The sequence below is a fragment of the Parambassis ranga genome, chromosome 17 (genome assembly GCF_900634625.1).
Source record: "Parambassis ranga chromosome 17, fParRan2.1, whole genome shotgun sequence".
Taxonomy (NCBI): domain Eukaryota; kingdom Metazoa; phylum Chordata; class Actinopteri; family Ambassidae; genus Parambassis; species Parambassis ranga.
Genome location: NC_041037.1, coordinates 18,099,471 through 18,116,296, shown reverse-complemented (window position 1 = coordinate 18,116,296; position 16,826 = coordinate 18,099,471).

Genomic DNA, 16,826 nt, shown 5'->3' with positions numbered 1-16,826 from the left:
CTTCTCTTTGTTTCTCTTTAGGGGTGCTTCATGAACTCACAGGACTTATTCTCTGGTCTTGCCGTCCAGTGTAAGAACGGCTCACAGTTATTTCATTATTTACTCTCTACTCTCTGGTCTTGTCGTCTTTATCTCAGACGACTCACAGTTATGAGTTTCAAGAGTTCCTTTCTTTTCTAGATTCTGGCCGACTGAGAAATATGGCACGCTGTGTCCCTGGTACTCAGTCCAATGGATTCGAGACTAGCCTCTGTCCGTGACACCAGAATCTTATATATCTGTAATTTGGAAGCCTGTTGACTTACTACAACTCCCGCCTAACTAGTGCGGTCATTGTTTCAGTTTCCAGTCTGTCCAACATTCATACCATGTGTTTTCTGCCTGGTCTTGTTCCTTTTTCTCTCTTTTTGTAGTGATTTAGGGTTCCTCAAGCCCCGGGCCTCAAACCCAGCTTTTCCGGCCCCTCGTCAGAGCACCGGTGGAGTCGCCACACTCAGGATTTTCTGCTACCCCTTTTTCTCTTATTCCTCTGCAGGCATTATTCCTCTGCAGGCATTATTCCTCTGCAGGCATTATTCCTCTGCAGGCATCATTTACTTATCTCTTAAACAGCTGTAGTCATTACTCATTTACCGTAGTCATATACATTCACATACGGTTATTTCACTGTAGTCATATTCATTCACATACAGTTAAATTCATTCAGTCAATGTTCTTTTTGCTTTTACAGACAGATTACTACTAAGACTCGGGACACGTTACATTTTAGAGTAGTCAATGCAGATATAAAAGGTCTGCTTACCTTATTGTTGCCGGCACGTGTCCTCTGTCTGTTCGTAATCGGCCCTTGTGTTCAATTGACGGATCTGAGGATGATTTTTTGCCCTTTGATCCCTTGGACGAGCCCCCAATTGTTGTGACCTAATCTGGTCACCCCGGATTCCCAGACTCCGTCCCCGAAGCACAGAACATTGAATGAAAACCAGTACTGATCAGTTTCAGTTTCGCCTTTATAAAGGGAGAATGCACAGCTCAATACAGACCCCTCGATCTGCTCCTGCAGCTGACCATTTGCATTCTGTCGGTCCCATGCATTAGGCTCGTTTTATTAATCTCACAACAAGGTGTGGTTACATTTACATAGAAAGGCATAAAAGGTAATGTTTTTCAGTGAAACATGCATATTCAATAATCACAAGGTGGAAGGCGTATACGAAACTAAAAGACATTGAAGTTCTCCCACTCACATCTCTGATGTGAGGGTGTGTGTGTATTTCACAGATCCTCCTGTTACGGCCTTGAGTATATCTTGTCTTTCTGGCAAGCTTGTGTTTACATCTCTGGGTCAACTAAGGGGTTTGCAGTTCGAATTTCTAAACTAACCATTAAACATCAGAATGCTTTATGGCCTCAGTCAGAGGTCTGGATCTATGCACAACCATACACTTTTACCATATATGCAGACAAACATATATTTTGACCAAGTTTGACCATATATTTCCACAATTCCCCCTTTTGGACTCTACTAAGAGTCCAACACAAAATAAGGAAAAAGAAACAACAAACGGTCACATCAGCAAATAGAAAACACTGTGTGTAATCAAACAAAACTATGGGTAAAAGTGACATCTATATGTAACAACACTGTGAGTAAAATCCAAACACCCGGTGTGTGCGTATGTGTGTCAAAACCATAAATGAAGGTGCAAAAAGAAAACTCTGTGAGAATGTAGTGTATTAAAAACATATCATGTGAGTACATAAAACGAAACGTGATGGCAAAGTTTAAATCCCTGCATCGAAAATCAGATCGTCCTCCAAGTCCTCTGCCAACAATGGGATAATATAAGAATAATATAAGTAACAAGTAGAACAGTATAAAGATTAATATAAAAATGAATATGTAGTATTACACCTCTGTCCAGGGAACTCGCAGTGTAACCAATAGATCAAAAAAATTATGAACAACCCTAATATGGTTATCCTAACAAGAAAACAAATACATGTTATACATCATAGTATGTGGGGGTATTTTAATCGGTCGGTCTTTCACCGTTCACCAAATTGTGTTTTTATCAGTTCATGTATGTGTTCCTGTCCGTCTGCCTCGTCCATCCAGCCCCCGTCAGGTCCTCTGGTCCTCTCGTCCTCAGGATGTGTCTTCTTTCTTCGGATCCCTGGGGTTAGACTACCCGGGATCCTTGATCTCTGTCAGGGGATTATTCTGCCCCTTTTGTGACAGGATCTGTGTCTGAATCAGCCGATTCAGACTTCTGTGCCCTCAGATCAGTTTGGACGTCCTGTAGAGAGCGTTGAGGCTCCTCTGCGCCTGCGCACTGGCTCCAGTGATACCAGGTGTCCCCCTTTCCTCTCAGCCGAACCGCGTGAGAGGTGCGTTCCGTCACTTGGTAGGGACCGGTCCACCTTGGTTCCGACCACTTCCGTTTGATGACCCTCAGAAGCACCCAGTCAGCCTCAGGCGGAGCCCCGCTGGCAGCTGCTGGATGTCGGTCCTGTACCTGCTTGGAAAAGTTGGTCACCAAACCCTGCAGTTCGTGGAAATAAGCTTTAGAAGTTAACATCTGATCATCATGTTGCATCAAAGGAAGTTTAGAATGTGGTCCTGGAAAAGCTCTTCCTGTCTGCAATTCATGTGGTGTCAGTCCTGTAGAGTGATTTACTGAACTTCTGATAGACATTAGGGCTAAAGGTAATGCATCCAGCCAATTCATGCTTGTCTGCGCACAGATTTTGGCCAATTTTTGTTTGATGGATTGATTCATTCTCTCAACTTTGCCTTGAGACTGTGGGTGATAAACTGTACCAAAAGCATGCTTCAGTCCCAACATAGCCTCCACCTGCCGGAGGTCTTTATTTCTGAAATGTGTTCCATTGTCAGATCTGATTTTTTCAGGAAAACCATGTCTAGGGATGTAGGTGTTAATCAGAATTTAATGACTGTTTTACTGTCCTCTCTTTTTGCAGGACAGGCTTCTGGCCATCCTGAGTATGCATCAACACACATCAAAATGTATCTGTGTCCTCTCACAGAGTCAACCATGTCAGTGTAGTCAATGATTATTTCTCTACCTGTCTTGGTCTCTAGAGGATATTTTCCAATTTCTGGTTTGATAGTCGGTCTGGGGTTGTATTTACAACATTGGTCACATGTTCTGATCAAATACTGAGCCATGTCTTTCATGTAGGGGTGCCACCAGTGCTCAAGATTTTCATCATCTGTGCCACTCCCACATGGCCTACCCCATGTGCTTCCTCCATGGCAGTCTGTCTCAGTCCAGGTGGCAGTATGGGGCGTCCGTCAGGCCCTCTCCATACTCCTCCTGTGTCAGTCGCCCCTCTAGCTTTCCACAGTGTTTTTTCCTGTGGAGAAGCTTTGTTTTGCAATTGCATCAAATCAGTCCAATCAACAGGGGGAGGCAAGTCTGTTTCTGAACACATAAAAATCATTCGCTCAACATAGCCTGCTGCCTGTTTTGCTGCCTGATCTGCTGCATTGTTTCCTCTTGTGACCCTGTCAGTTCCTGCTCCATGACCTTTGCACTTAATCACAGCCACTTTGCTAGGCAACAACAGAGCTTCAGCAAGCTCTCTCATTTCAGCCTCATGCCGTATAGGTTTGTTAGTTGCAGTGAGAAAACCTGCTCTCAGCCATTGCCCTAATTCCACATGCACTGCTCCTGCCGCATATGCTGAGTCAGTAAAAACATTGATGTCCTGTCCTTGACCTATCTTTAGTGCCTCAATCACTGCCCTCACCTCGGCTCTCTGCGCTGACTGCTGTCCCTCTAATCTTTCTGCTTTCAGTGTTCTCATTTCTTCCCCTGTGTCTTCAACAACTGCGTATGCTGCTCTGAGTCCTTCTGTGTCATGTCTAAAACAGCACCCATCTGTGAACAGATTTCTGGCCTCTGTTAGTGGTGTGGCTTGTAAATCCATTCTGACTTTTTCTTCTCTGGTTACCCTCTCTACACATGTGTGTGGCTCTCCAGCTCCTATCTGCTCTGCCATGTTGATGCCATCATGTGTGAAGGTGATGTTTGGTGCTTCTAAAATCTTGCTCAACCTCCTCTGTCTCAATGAGGTGAGTGTGAATGTCTCTGAGTTCACGTATGCCACTACACTATGTGTTGTCAGTACATACAGCTGGTGTCCCATGACCATGTGTGCGGTTTTTTGAATTAGCTTAGCTATTCCTGCTGCGTGTTGTGTGCACTGAGGGTGTCTTTTCTCCATGTTGTCCAGGGGGGCACCGATGTACATCAGTATTACTCTCTCTCCCCCTTTTCTCTGGAACAGGATGCCATTGATGCAGGCATCCGTTCCAGAGACATCCAAATAGAAAGGTAAAGTGTAGTCAGGTGTGGCTAGTTCTGCTGCAGTGGCCAAAGATTGTTTAAGAGCAATGAATGCTTGTTCCGCGGCCTGCGTCCAATTTAGGCGAGCTGACACATTACGCATGCCATGTTCTTTGACAAGGTCTCTGAGAGGTTGTGTGAGGCCAGTGTAGTTAGCAACAAAGTTTCTACTGTAGCCAGTCAGACCGAGAAATGAGAGCATGTCCTTCACTTTATCAGGACGCGGATGATGCAAAATGGTAGATTTGTGCGAAGGCGATATGCTGACTCCCTTTTGTGAAACAATGCGTCCTAAGAAAGCAACTTGTTTCCTGACTAATTGGAGTTTAGATTTGCTGACCTTAAAACCAGCTGTGGCCAGATGTTGCAAAACAGCCTGCGTGGCATCCAGGCAGATTGCTGCCGTTGGAGCTGCGATAAGAAGGTCATCAACGTACTGAATGAGTGTAGTGTTTTCTGGGAGGGTGCAGTGACTGAGTATCTGCTTCAAAACCTGATTAAAAATACCGGGGGAGAGCGCAAAACCTTGAGGTAGCCTGGTGTAGCGATACTGCGTTCCCTGATATGTGAATGAGAAAATGTCTCTGCATTCAGGTGCCAGAGGGAGACAAAAGAAAGCATTAGCTAAATCTATGCAGGTGAACCAGCTCTGTGAAGGATCCAGTTGGGCCAATGCCACGTATGGATTCGGAACTGGTACCGTGGGGGTTGACAGTGCAGCGTTAATGTCCCTCAGATCATGTGCCATGCGATATTTACCTGTCCCTTTCTTTTCTACAGGTAGGATGGGAGTGTTCCAATCTGAGTGAGAGAGTTCCAGCACACCATTTTCAAAGAGTCCATGAATAGTATCTGCAATGCCAGCTCCGGCTGCTGGCTTGTGGGGATACTGTGGTATCCATAAAGGGCCTGGTGTGTTAATCTGAAACGTCACAGGTTCACAGTCCACCAGACCCACATCAGTGGGACCGTCTGCCCATAAATGTGGTGGCAAGCTGTCAATCACAGCCTGTGCCAGAGGATGATCAGTTTTCTCTCTACCATGATGTCTAGCAAGCAGTTCATGTGCCAGAGTGACAGTGTTCATAGTTGAAACAGTTATTTTGTATGCTTTAGCAGATGGAGAATACATGATTTGAGGTAAAGGTGTGGGTTGCCAGTCTGATTGCCCCATGGCACGTTTAACCATGCCACCTAGTTCTTTGGCCTGGTGGTTTGGATGTACGGCTAATGAGACGTGGGGATGCCCTTCGTCACTCATCATGTACCAAGACATTTGTTCTGGAGTGAGGTCCACACCGGCTGCCACGCCCTCAGGTGCCACAAAAATGTCTCGGACTGTAATAGACCAGTCCTGTCCCTCTAGGGAGTGCGCAAACTTCTCATGGTACCAATCAGTTTGCTGCCTGTCATAAAATAGAGTCACATGAGGGGGGTCAGGGGGAGAAACACATGGTTCGACCTGCGCTATCCAGGGCTTCCACCGCAGGTAGGCAGAAAGGATTCCTGGGTTCTGGGGAGTTTCAGGATGTAACATGCCCCAGTAGATGTCAGCACATGGTCAGTCACAGGTCTCATCAGATATTGTCCGCCTGTGTCTGCAACATTACAGTGGAACATGGTGCCGTCCGGCAGTGTCACTGTCAGCCCGTCTGGGCCGCACAAAATAGATGCTCCAAACTTAATCAGCAAGTCTCTCCCCAGTATATTCAGAGGCAGAAGAGGTGAGTGTACAAAACAGTGTGAAACAGTCTGATGTCCCAACTGAGCAGTCATGGGAGTGGTTATAGGCAGAGTCTGTTTATCCCCAGGTCCTGGGGGGCGGGAGGAAGCCCTCCGTGGACCAGACGCTGCACGTCCTCGGGCATACTGTCCCTGTCTGTGTGGACAGTCTTTGGCCCAGTGTCCCAACTCCTCACAGTAATAGCAGCGGTCACGACTTGGGTCTCCCCTCGGCTGTCCCCTAAGTGTTCCACCCCTTCCGCGCCTGCCTCTCCATCTGCCCCTCCCTGATCCGTACCCCCTGTAGGACCCCGTAGACTGCTGATAATCAGGAGAATAAGGTGATGGAGGCACCCAAGGTGTGACAGGAGGTGCGTCAGAGCTTTCAGTGACAACCATGACTTTATTATTTTATCTTTCTTTTTGTCATTGGCCTTCTGTCTGGCCTCAGTCAATTGTAGTTTCAATAATTGTGCTTGCAAATCCTGGACATCCTTACTGTCAGCTTGTGCTGCGTCTTGGGCGCGTGCCAAATGATGCACTAGATGTCTCTCCCACACACTGGAATCACACCCTGCCATGTCTGGGTTATTATCCATGGCAGTTTTTACAGTCTCAGGAACCCCGTTTAGGACGGCGGTCCTGTACCACACCCTCTGAATGCCTGGGTTACCAGGGTGGCACCCGGTGTGTTTGATCCATGTGTCTTTGCTTTGATTAAGATATTCTCTTGGACTCTGTTTGGGGTCCCATCTCAAAGTGGGAACGGCGGCTCCAGCAGGCAGAGGATATTTATGTCTTAGTGCTCTGCCTATTTCAGTGCTGACCTGAGTGAAAGGTGTGTCATCTCTCTGTCTAGTAGTGGCGGCATCCTCCTCTATGTCCCTCACTTCTGAAGCTGTAAGACACCTAGAAATAACGGCCCGAAAATCACCTAGAGCGAGTCTGTGGCCTGCTGTCAGACTGTCAAGTTGACTCAGCCACATTGCTCCACCTTCGGCCACTGGAGGTAATTTATCCACTAGTGCCTGTACATCACCTAGTGGGAATGGACGATATTTGATCTGGTGTTCAGTTTGAATCAGTGGTAACTGATGGTTGAGTGTCTGTGTATTATCATGTCCTTGAGATCTAGTTGTCATGTGGTGTGTTTTGTTTCTGTGTGCTAAGTGTTCAGCTTCATGTGTTTTCAACCACTCCTCAGTAGCCTTGGCCTGTCTCTGTAATAGTTCAAACGTCTCTCCCTGCTCCGCGGACCAAACACCCTCGACCTGCATCTGAATTCCAGCTGTCCTCCCTTCCTGTGATCCATCTTTCCACACGCCTCCCACGTGAAGTGTAGCGTCTCCAAATTGGGGTTAGCGTGTGCATATGTGTGTGGTGTTAAGTCCTGAGCTATAGCAGCCCGCAACTCCTTTAATTCCTCCTGCAACTGTTGCACCTTGTCTATTTCTCCCTGCTTTGTGTTCACAATGTCTGGTGTCTGTGTTCTGTGTGACAGCGGGGCTTCAGCTGCAACACATAGTGCTCTGTCGCAGCTCGGTTCTCTGCCCTTTCGCAGCTGGAAAGGTGAAAGGTCAGGGGCCTCTGGAGGCCCTTCACGGGTGCTAACTCCCGAGGGTAAAGCAGACACACTACTCACCTGGGACGTGTGAGAGCTGTCATCAGACCACGCCTCAGGGGAATCAGGCATGTCTGTTATGGCCAGTGTGCCTTGAGTTATTTGTAAAACTGGATATAATCCAGCAGATGAATGAGAGGATGGTGGTGCAGTAGGAGGGGGTGGTGTATACGGTGGGGGATCCTTAGGTTTTTCTGCTTTGGCATCCTGTGTTTTGGGCTTCTCAGTCATGAGGTGAGTTACACCCTGACCTATCAAAGCCCATCGCGCCCACTGAGCTCTCTTCTCCTCTGCTTTTTCCTGCTCCCTCTTAAATCTCCCTTTCTTAGACCAGCCACACTGCTCTGCACTCTTCCTGGCCTTCTCCCTCTCTGCCTTCGCTTCACCCTCCTTTCTCCAAAACTCCTTCTGTAAACAACCTCTATCTTTCATGCCACGGCCTATTTCTCCCAGCAAATTAATGACTGCCTCCCTCATCTGAGTCATCTCTTCAGATGCGGTTTTAGAGTCAAAAGCCTGATGCAGCGCTTTCTCTAAAATAATCAGTTGAGCTTCTACTGTTTTTAGTGGGCTGTTCGGACCCCACCCATCATCAACAGTGTCTCTGTTAAAATCTCCGTCCATGTCGTCAGTCATCAAAGTCTCAGTCAAGTGATTACGTGAAAATTAAAACTAAAGCTTAATAATAATGTGTTATTTGCAAAACTGTGCTCAGAAGAGTTAACAAAACTATGATGTTAGAAAAGTTCAGAAACTATGTTCACATCAGAAATATATACAAAAGTATGTGCACAACAAAACACTAATCCAGTTCGTGAGTGAACCTACTTCAACAGGCCACTGCTTTACGTTTACACCTATTAAGGTTTCCAGCAGTGCTGCTGCTTCAGTTCACCTCGTCTCTGGCATTCATACACATTCCACACTCATGCGTTACCCATTTATACTGCGAGCTCGGTGTGTGTGTGTCAGTACTGTATCTTCACTTCTCTTTGTTTCTCTTTAGGGGTGCTTCATGAACTCACAGGACTTATTCTCTGGTCTTGCCGTCCAGTGTAAGAACGGCTCACAGTTATTTCATTATTTACTCTCTACTCTCTGGTCTTGTCGTCTTTATCTCAGACGACTCACAGTTATGAGTCTCAAGAGTTCCTTTCTTTTCTAGATTCTGGCCGACTGAGAAATATGGCACGCTGTGTCCCTGGTACTCAGTCCAATGGATTCGAGACTAGCCTCTGTCCGTGACACCAGAATCTTATATATCTGTAATTTGGAAGCCTGTTGACTTACTACAACTCCCGCCTAACTAGTGCGGTCATTGTTTCAGTTTCCAGTCTGTCCAACATTCATACCATGTGTTTTCTGCCTGGTCTTGTTCCTTTTTCTCTCTTTTTGTAGTGATTTAGGGTTCCTCAAGCCCCGGGCCTCAAACCCAGCTTTTCCGGCCCCTCGTCAGAGCACCGGTGGAGTCGCCACACTCAGGATTTTCTGCTACCCCTTTTTCTCTTATTCCTCTGCAGGCATTATTCCTCTGCAGGCATTATTCCTCTGCAGGCATTATTCCTCTGCAGGCATCATTCCTCTGCAGGCATTATTCCTCTGCAGGCATCATTCCTCTGCAGGCATTATTCCTCTGCAGGCATCATTTACTTATCTCTTAAACAGCTGTAGTCATTACTACATTCAGTCAATGTTCTTTTTGCTTTTACAGACAGATTACTACTAAGACTCGGGACACGTTACATTTTAGAGTAGTCAATGCAGATATAAAAGGTCTGCTTACCTTATTGTTGCCGGCACGTGTCCTCTGTCTGTTCGTAATCGGCCCTTGTGTTCAATTGACGGATCTGAGGATGATTTTTTGCCCTTTGATCCCCTGGACGAGCCCCCAATTGTTGTGACCTAATCTGGTCACCCCGGATTCCCAGACTCCGTCCCCGAAGCACAGAACATTGAATGAAAACCAGTACTGATCAGTTTCAGTTTCGCCTTTATAAAGGGAGAATGCACAGCTCAATACAGACCCCTCGATCTGCTCCTGCAGCTGACCATTTGCATTCTGTCGGTCCCATGCATTAGGCTCGTTTTATTAATCTCACAACAAGGTGTGGTTACATTTACATAGAAAGGCATAAAAGGTAATGTTTTTCAGTGAAACATGCATATTCAATAATCACAAGGTGGAAGGCGTATACGAAACTAAAAGACATTGAAGTTCTCCCACTCACATCTCTGATGTGAGGGTGTGTGTGTATTTCACAGATCCTCCTGTTACGGCCTTGAGTATATCTTGTCTTTCTGGCAAGCTTGTGTTTACATCTCTGGGTCAACTAAGGGGTTTGCAGTTCGAATTTCTAAACTAACCATTAAACATCAGAATGCTTTATGGCCTCAGTCAGAGGTCTGGATCTATGCACAACCATACACTTTTACCATATATGCAGACAAACATATATTTTGACCAAGTTTGACCATATATTTCCACAATTCCCCCTTTTGGACTCTACTAAGAGTCCAACACAAAATAAGGAAAAAGAAACAACAAACGGTCACATCAGCAAATAGAAAACACTGTGTGTAATCAAACAAAACTATGGGTAAAAGTGACATCTATATGTAACAACACTGTGAGTAAAATCCAAACACCCGGTGTGTGCGTATGTGTGTCAAAACCATTAATGAAGGTGCAAAAAGAAAACTCTGTGAGAATGTAGTGTATTAAAAACATATCATGTGAGTACATAAAACGAAACGTGATGGCAAAGTTTAAATCCCTGCATCGAAAATCAGATCGTCCTCCAAGTCCTCTGCCAACAATGGGATAATATAAGAATAATATAAGTAACAAGTAGAACAGTATAAAGATTAATATAAAAATGAATATGTAGTATTACACCTCTGTCCAGGGAACTCGCAGTGTAACCAATAGATCAAAAAAATTATGAACAACCCTAATATGGTTATCCTAACAAGAAAACAAATACATGTTATACATCATAGTATGTGGGGGTATTTTAATCGGTCGGTCTTTCACCGTTCACCAAATTGTGTTTTTATCAGTTCATGTATGTGTTCCTGTCCGTCTGCCTCGTCCATCCAGCCCCCGTCAGGTCCTCTGGTCCTCTCGTCCTCAGGATGTGTCTTCTTTCTTCGGATCCCTGGGGTTAGACTACCCGGGATCCTTGATCTCTGTCAGGGGATTATTCTGCCCCTTTTGTGACAGGATCTGTGTCTGAATCAGCCGATTCAGACTTCTGTGCCCTCAGATCAGTTTGGACGTCCTGTAGAGAGCGTTGAGGCTCCTCTGCGCCTGCGCACTGGCTCCAGTGATACCAGGTGTCCCCCTTTCCTCTCAGCCGAACCGCGTGAGAGGTGCGTTCCGTCACTTGGTAGGGACCGGTCCACCTTGGTTCCGACCACTTCCGTTTGATGACCCTCAGAAGCACCCAGTCAGCCTCAGGCGGAGCCCCGCTGGCAGCTGCTGGATGTCGGTCCTGTACCTGCTTGGAAAAGTTGGTCACCAAACCCTGCAGTTCGTGGAAATAAGCTTTAGAAGTTAACATCTGATCATCATGTTGCATCAAAGGAAGTTTAGAATGTGGTCCTGGAAAAGCTCTTCCTGTCTGCAATTCATGTGGTGTCAGTCCTGTAGAGTGATTTACTGAACTTCTGATAGACATTAGGGCTAAAGGTAATGCATCCAGCCAATTCATGCTTGTCTGCGCACAGATTTTGGCCAATTTTTGTTTGATGGATTGATTCATTCTCTCAACTTTGCCTTGAGACTGTGGGTGATAAACTGTACCAAAAGCATGCTTCAGTCCCAACATAGCCTCCACCTGCCGGAGGTCTTTATTTCTGAAATGTGTTCCATTGTCAGATCTGATTTTTTCAGGAAAACCATGTCTAGGGATGTAGGTGTTAATCAGAAATTTAATGACTGTTTTACTGTCCTCTCTTTTTGCAGGACAGGCTTCTGGCCATCCTGAGTATGCATCAACACACATCAAAATGTATCTGTGTCCTCTCACAGAGTCAACCATGTCAGTGTAGTCAATGATTATTTCTCTACCTGTCTTGGTCTCTAGAGGATATTTTCCAATTTCTGGTTTGATAGTCGGTCTGGGGTTGTATTTACAACATTGGTCACATGTTCTGATCAAATACTGAGCCATGTCTTTCATGTAGGGGTGCCACCAGTGCTCAAGATTTTTCATCATCTGTGCCACTCCCACATGGCCTACCCCATGCGCTTCCTCCATGGCAGTCTGTCTCAGTCCAGGTGGCAGTATGGGGCGTCCGTCAGGCCCTCTCCATACTCCTCCTGTGTCAGTCGCCCCTCTAGCTTTCCACAGTGTTTTTTCCTGTGGAGAGGCTTTGTTTTGCAATTGCATCAAATCAGTCCAATCAACAGGGGGAGGCAAGTCTGTTTCTGAACACATAAAAATCATTCGCTCAACATAGCCTGCTGCCTGTTTTGCTGCCTGATCTGCTGCATTGTTTCCTCTTGTGACCCTGTCAGTTCCTGCTCCATGACCTTTGCACTTAATCACAGCCACTTTGCTAGGCAACAACAGAGCTTCAGCAAGCTCTCTCATTTCAGCCTCATGCCGTATAGGTTTGTTAGTTGCAGTGAGAAAACCTGCTCTCAGCCATTGCCCTAATTCCACATGCACTGCTCCTGCCGCATATGCTGAGTCAGTAAAAACATTGATGTCCTGTCCTTGACCTATCTTTAGTGCCTCAATCACTGCCCTCACCTCGGCTCTCTGCGCTGACTGCTGTCCCTCTAATCTTTCTGCTTTCAGTGTTCTCATTTCTTCCCCTGTGTCTTCAACAACTGCGTATGCTGCTCTGAGTCCTTCTGTGTCATTTCTAAAACAGCACCCATCTGTGAACAGATTTCTGGCCTGTGAAAGAGGTGTGGCTTGTAAATCCATTCTGACTTTTTCTTCTCTGGTTACCCTCTCTACACATGTGTGTGGCTCTCCAGCTCCTATCTGCTCTGCCATGTTGATGCCCTCATGTGTGAAGGTGATGTTTGGTGCTTCTAAAATCTTGCTCAACCTCCTCTGTCTCAATGAGGTGAGTGTGAATGTCTCTGAGTTCACGTATGCCACTACACTATGTGTTGTCAGTACATACAGCTGGTGTCCCATGACCATGTGTGCGGTTTTTTGAATTAGCTTAGCTATTCCTGCTGCGTGTTGTGTGCACTGAGGGTGTCTTTTCTCCATGTTGTCCAGGGGGGCACCGATGTACATCAGTATTACTCTCTCTCCCCCTTTTCTCTGGAACAGGATGCCATTGATGCAGGCATCCGTTCCAGAGACATCCAAATAGAAAGGTAAAGTGTAGTCAGGTGAGGCTAGTTCTGCTGCAGTGGCCAAAGATTGTTTAAGAGCAATGAATGCTTGTTCCGCGGCCTGCGTCCAATTTAGGCGAGCTGACACATTACGCATGCCATGTTCTTTGACAAGGTCTCTGAGAGGTTGTGTGAGGCCAGTGTAGTTAGCAACAAAGTTTCTACTGTAGCCAGTCAGACCGAGAAATGAGAGCATGTCCTTCACTTTATCAGGACGCGGATGATGCAAAATGGTAGATTTGTGCGAAGGCGATATGCTGACTCCCTTTTGTGAAACAATGCGTCCTAAGAAAGCAACTTGTTTCCTGACTAATTGGAGTTTAGATTTGCTGACCTTAAAACCAGCTGTGGCCAGATGTTGCAAAACAGCCTGCGTGGCATCCAGGCAGATTGCTGCCGTTGGAGCTGCGATAAGAAGGTCATCAACGTACTGAATGAGTGTAGTGTTTTCTGGGAGGGTGCAGTGACTGAGTATCTGTTTCAAAACCTGATTAAAAATACCGGGGGAGAGCGCAAAACCTTGAGGTAGCCTGGTGTAGCGATACTGCGTTCCCTGATATGTGAATGAGAAAATGTCTCTGCATTCAGGTGCCAGAGGGAGACAAAAGAAAGCATTAGCTAAATCTATGCAGGTGAACCAGCTCTGTGAAGGATCCAGTTGGGCCAATGCCACGTATGGATTCGGAACTGGTACCGTGGGGGTTGACAGTGCAGCGTTAATGTCCCTCAGATCATGTGCCATGCGATATTTACCTGTCCCTTTCTTTTCTACAGGTAGGATGGGAGTGTTCCAATCTGAGTGAGAGAGTTCCAGCACACCATTTTCAAAGAGTCCATGAATAGTATCTGCAATGCCAGCTCCGGCTGCTGGCTTGTGGGGATACTGTGGTATCCATAAAGGGCCTGGTGTGTTAATCTGAAACGTCACAGGTTCACAGTCCACCAGACCCACATCAGTGGGACCGTCTGCCCATAAATGTGGTGGCAAGCTGTCAATCACAGCCTGTGCCAGAGGATGATCAGTTTTCTCTCTACCATGATGTCTAGCAAGCAGTTCATGTGCCAGAGTGACAGTGTTCATAGTTGAAACAGTTATTTTGTATGCTTTAGCAGATGGAGAATACATGATTTGAGGTAAAGGTGTGGGTTGCCAGTCTGATTGCCCCATGGCACGTTTAACCATGCCACCTAGTTCTTTGGCCTGGTGGTTTGGATGTACGGCTAATGAGACGTGGGGATGCCCTTCGTCACTCATCATGTACCAAGACATTTGTTCTGGAGTGAGGTCCACACCGGCTGCCACGCCCTCAGGTGCCACAAAAATGTCTCGGACTGTAATAGACCAGTCCTGTCCCTCTAGGGAGTGCGCAAACTTCTCATGGTACCAATCAGTTTGCTGCCTGTCATAAAATAGAGTCACATGAGGGGGGTCAGGGGGAGAAACACATGGTTCGACCTGCGCTATCCAGGGCTTCCACCGCAGGTAGGCAGAAAGGATTCCTGGGTTCTGGGGAGTTTCAGGATGTAACATGCCCCAGTAGATGTCAGCACATGGGTCAGTCACAGGTCTCATCAGATATTGTCCGCCTGTGTCTGCAACATTACAGTGGAACATGGTGCCGTCCGGCAGTGTCACTGTCAGCCCGTCTGGGCCGCACAAAATAGATGCTCCAAACTTAATCAGCAAGTCTCTCCCCAGTATATTCAGAGGCAGAAGAGGTGAGTGTACAAAACAGTGTGAAACAGTCTGATGTCCCAACTGAGCAGTCATGGGAGTGGTTATAGGCAGAGTCTGTTTATCCCCAGGTCCTGGGGGGCGGGAGGAAGCCCTCCGTGGACCAGACGCTGCACGTCCTCGGGCATACTGTCCCTGTCTGTGTGGACAGTCTTTGGCCCAGTGTCCCAACTCCTCACAGTAATAGCAGCGGTCACGACCTGGGTCTCCCCTCGGCTGTCCCCTAAGTGTTCCACCCCTTCCGCGCCTGCCTCTCCATCTGCCCCTCCCTGATCCGTACCCCCTGTAGGACCCCGTAGGCTGCTGATAATCAGGAGAATAAGGTGATGGAGGCACCCAAGGTGTGACAGGAGGTGCGTCAGAGCTTTCAGTGACAACCATGACTTTATTATTTTTATCTTTCTTTTTGTCATTGGCCTTCTGTCTGGCCTCAGTCAATTGTAGTTTCAATAATTGTGCTTGCAAATCCTGGACATCCTTACTGTCAGCTTGTGCTGCGTCTTGGGCGCGTGCCAAATGATGCACTAGATGTCTCTCCCACACACTGGAATCACACCCTGCCATGTCTGGGTTATTATCCATGGCAGTTTTTACAGTCTCAGGAACCCCGTTTAGGACGGCGGTCCTGTACCACACCCTCTGAATGCCTGGGTTACCAGGGTGGCACCCGGTGTGTTTGATCCATGTGTCTTTGCTTTGATTAAGATATTCTCTTGGACTCTGTTTGGGGTCCCATCTCAAAGTGGGAACGGCGGCTCCAGCAGGCAGAGGATATTTATGTCTTAGTGCTCTGCCTATTTCAGTGCTGACCTGAGTGAAAGGTGTGTCATCTCTCTGTCTAGTAGTGGCGGCATCCTCCTCTATGTCCCTCACTTCTGAAGCTGTAAGACACCTAGAAATAACGGCCCGAAAATCACCTAGAGCGAGTCTGTGGCCTGCTGTCAGACTGTCAAGTTGACTCAGCCACATTGCTCCACCTTCGGCCACTGGAGGTAATTTATCCACTAGTGCCTGTACATCACCTAGTGGGAATGGACGATATTTGATCTGGTGTTCAGTTTGAATCAGTGGTAACTGATGGTTGAGTGTCTGTGTATTATCATGTCCTTGAGATCTAGTTGTCATGTGGTGTGTTTTGTTTCTGTGTGCTAAGTGTTCAGCTTCATGTGTTTTCAACCACTCCTCAGTAGCCTTGGCCTGTCTCTGTAATAGTTCAAACGTCTCTCCCTGCTCCGCGGACCAAACACCCTCGACCTGCATCTGAATTCCAGCTGTCCTCCCTTCCTGTGATCCATCTTTCCACACGCCTCCCACGTGAAGTGTAGCGTCTCCAAATTGGGGTTAGCGTGTGCATATGTGTGTGGTGTTAAGTCCTGAGCTATAGCAGCCCGCAACTCCTTTAATTCCTCCTGCAACTGTTGCACCTTGTCTATTTCTCCCTGCTTTGTGTTCACAATGTCTGGTGTCTGTGTTCTGTGTGACAGCGGGGCTTCAGCTGCAACACATAGTGCTCTGTCGCAGCTCGGTTCTCTGCCCTTTCGCAGCTGGAAAGGTGAAAGGTCAGGGGCCTCTGGAGGCCCTTCACGGGTGCTAACTCCCGAGGGTAAAGCAGACACACTACTCACCTGGGACGTGTGAGAGCTGTCATCAGACCACGCCTCAGGGGAATCAGGCATGTCTGTTATGGCCAGTGTGCCTTGAGTTATTTGTAAAACTGGATATAATCCAGCAGATGAATGAGAGGATGGTGGTGCAGTAGGAGGGGGTGGTGTATACGGTGGGGGATCCTTAGGTTTTTCTGCTTTGGCATCCTGTGTTTTGGGCTTCTCAGTCATGAGGTGAGTTACACCCTGACCTATCAAAGCCCATCGCGCCCACTGAGCTCTCTTCTCCTCTGCTTTTTCCTGCTCCCTCTTAAATCTCCCTTTCTTAGACCAGCCACACTGCTCTGCACTCTTCCTGGCCTTCTCCCTCTCTGCCTTCGCTTCACCCTCCTTTCTCCAAAAC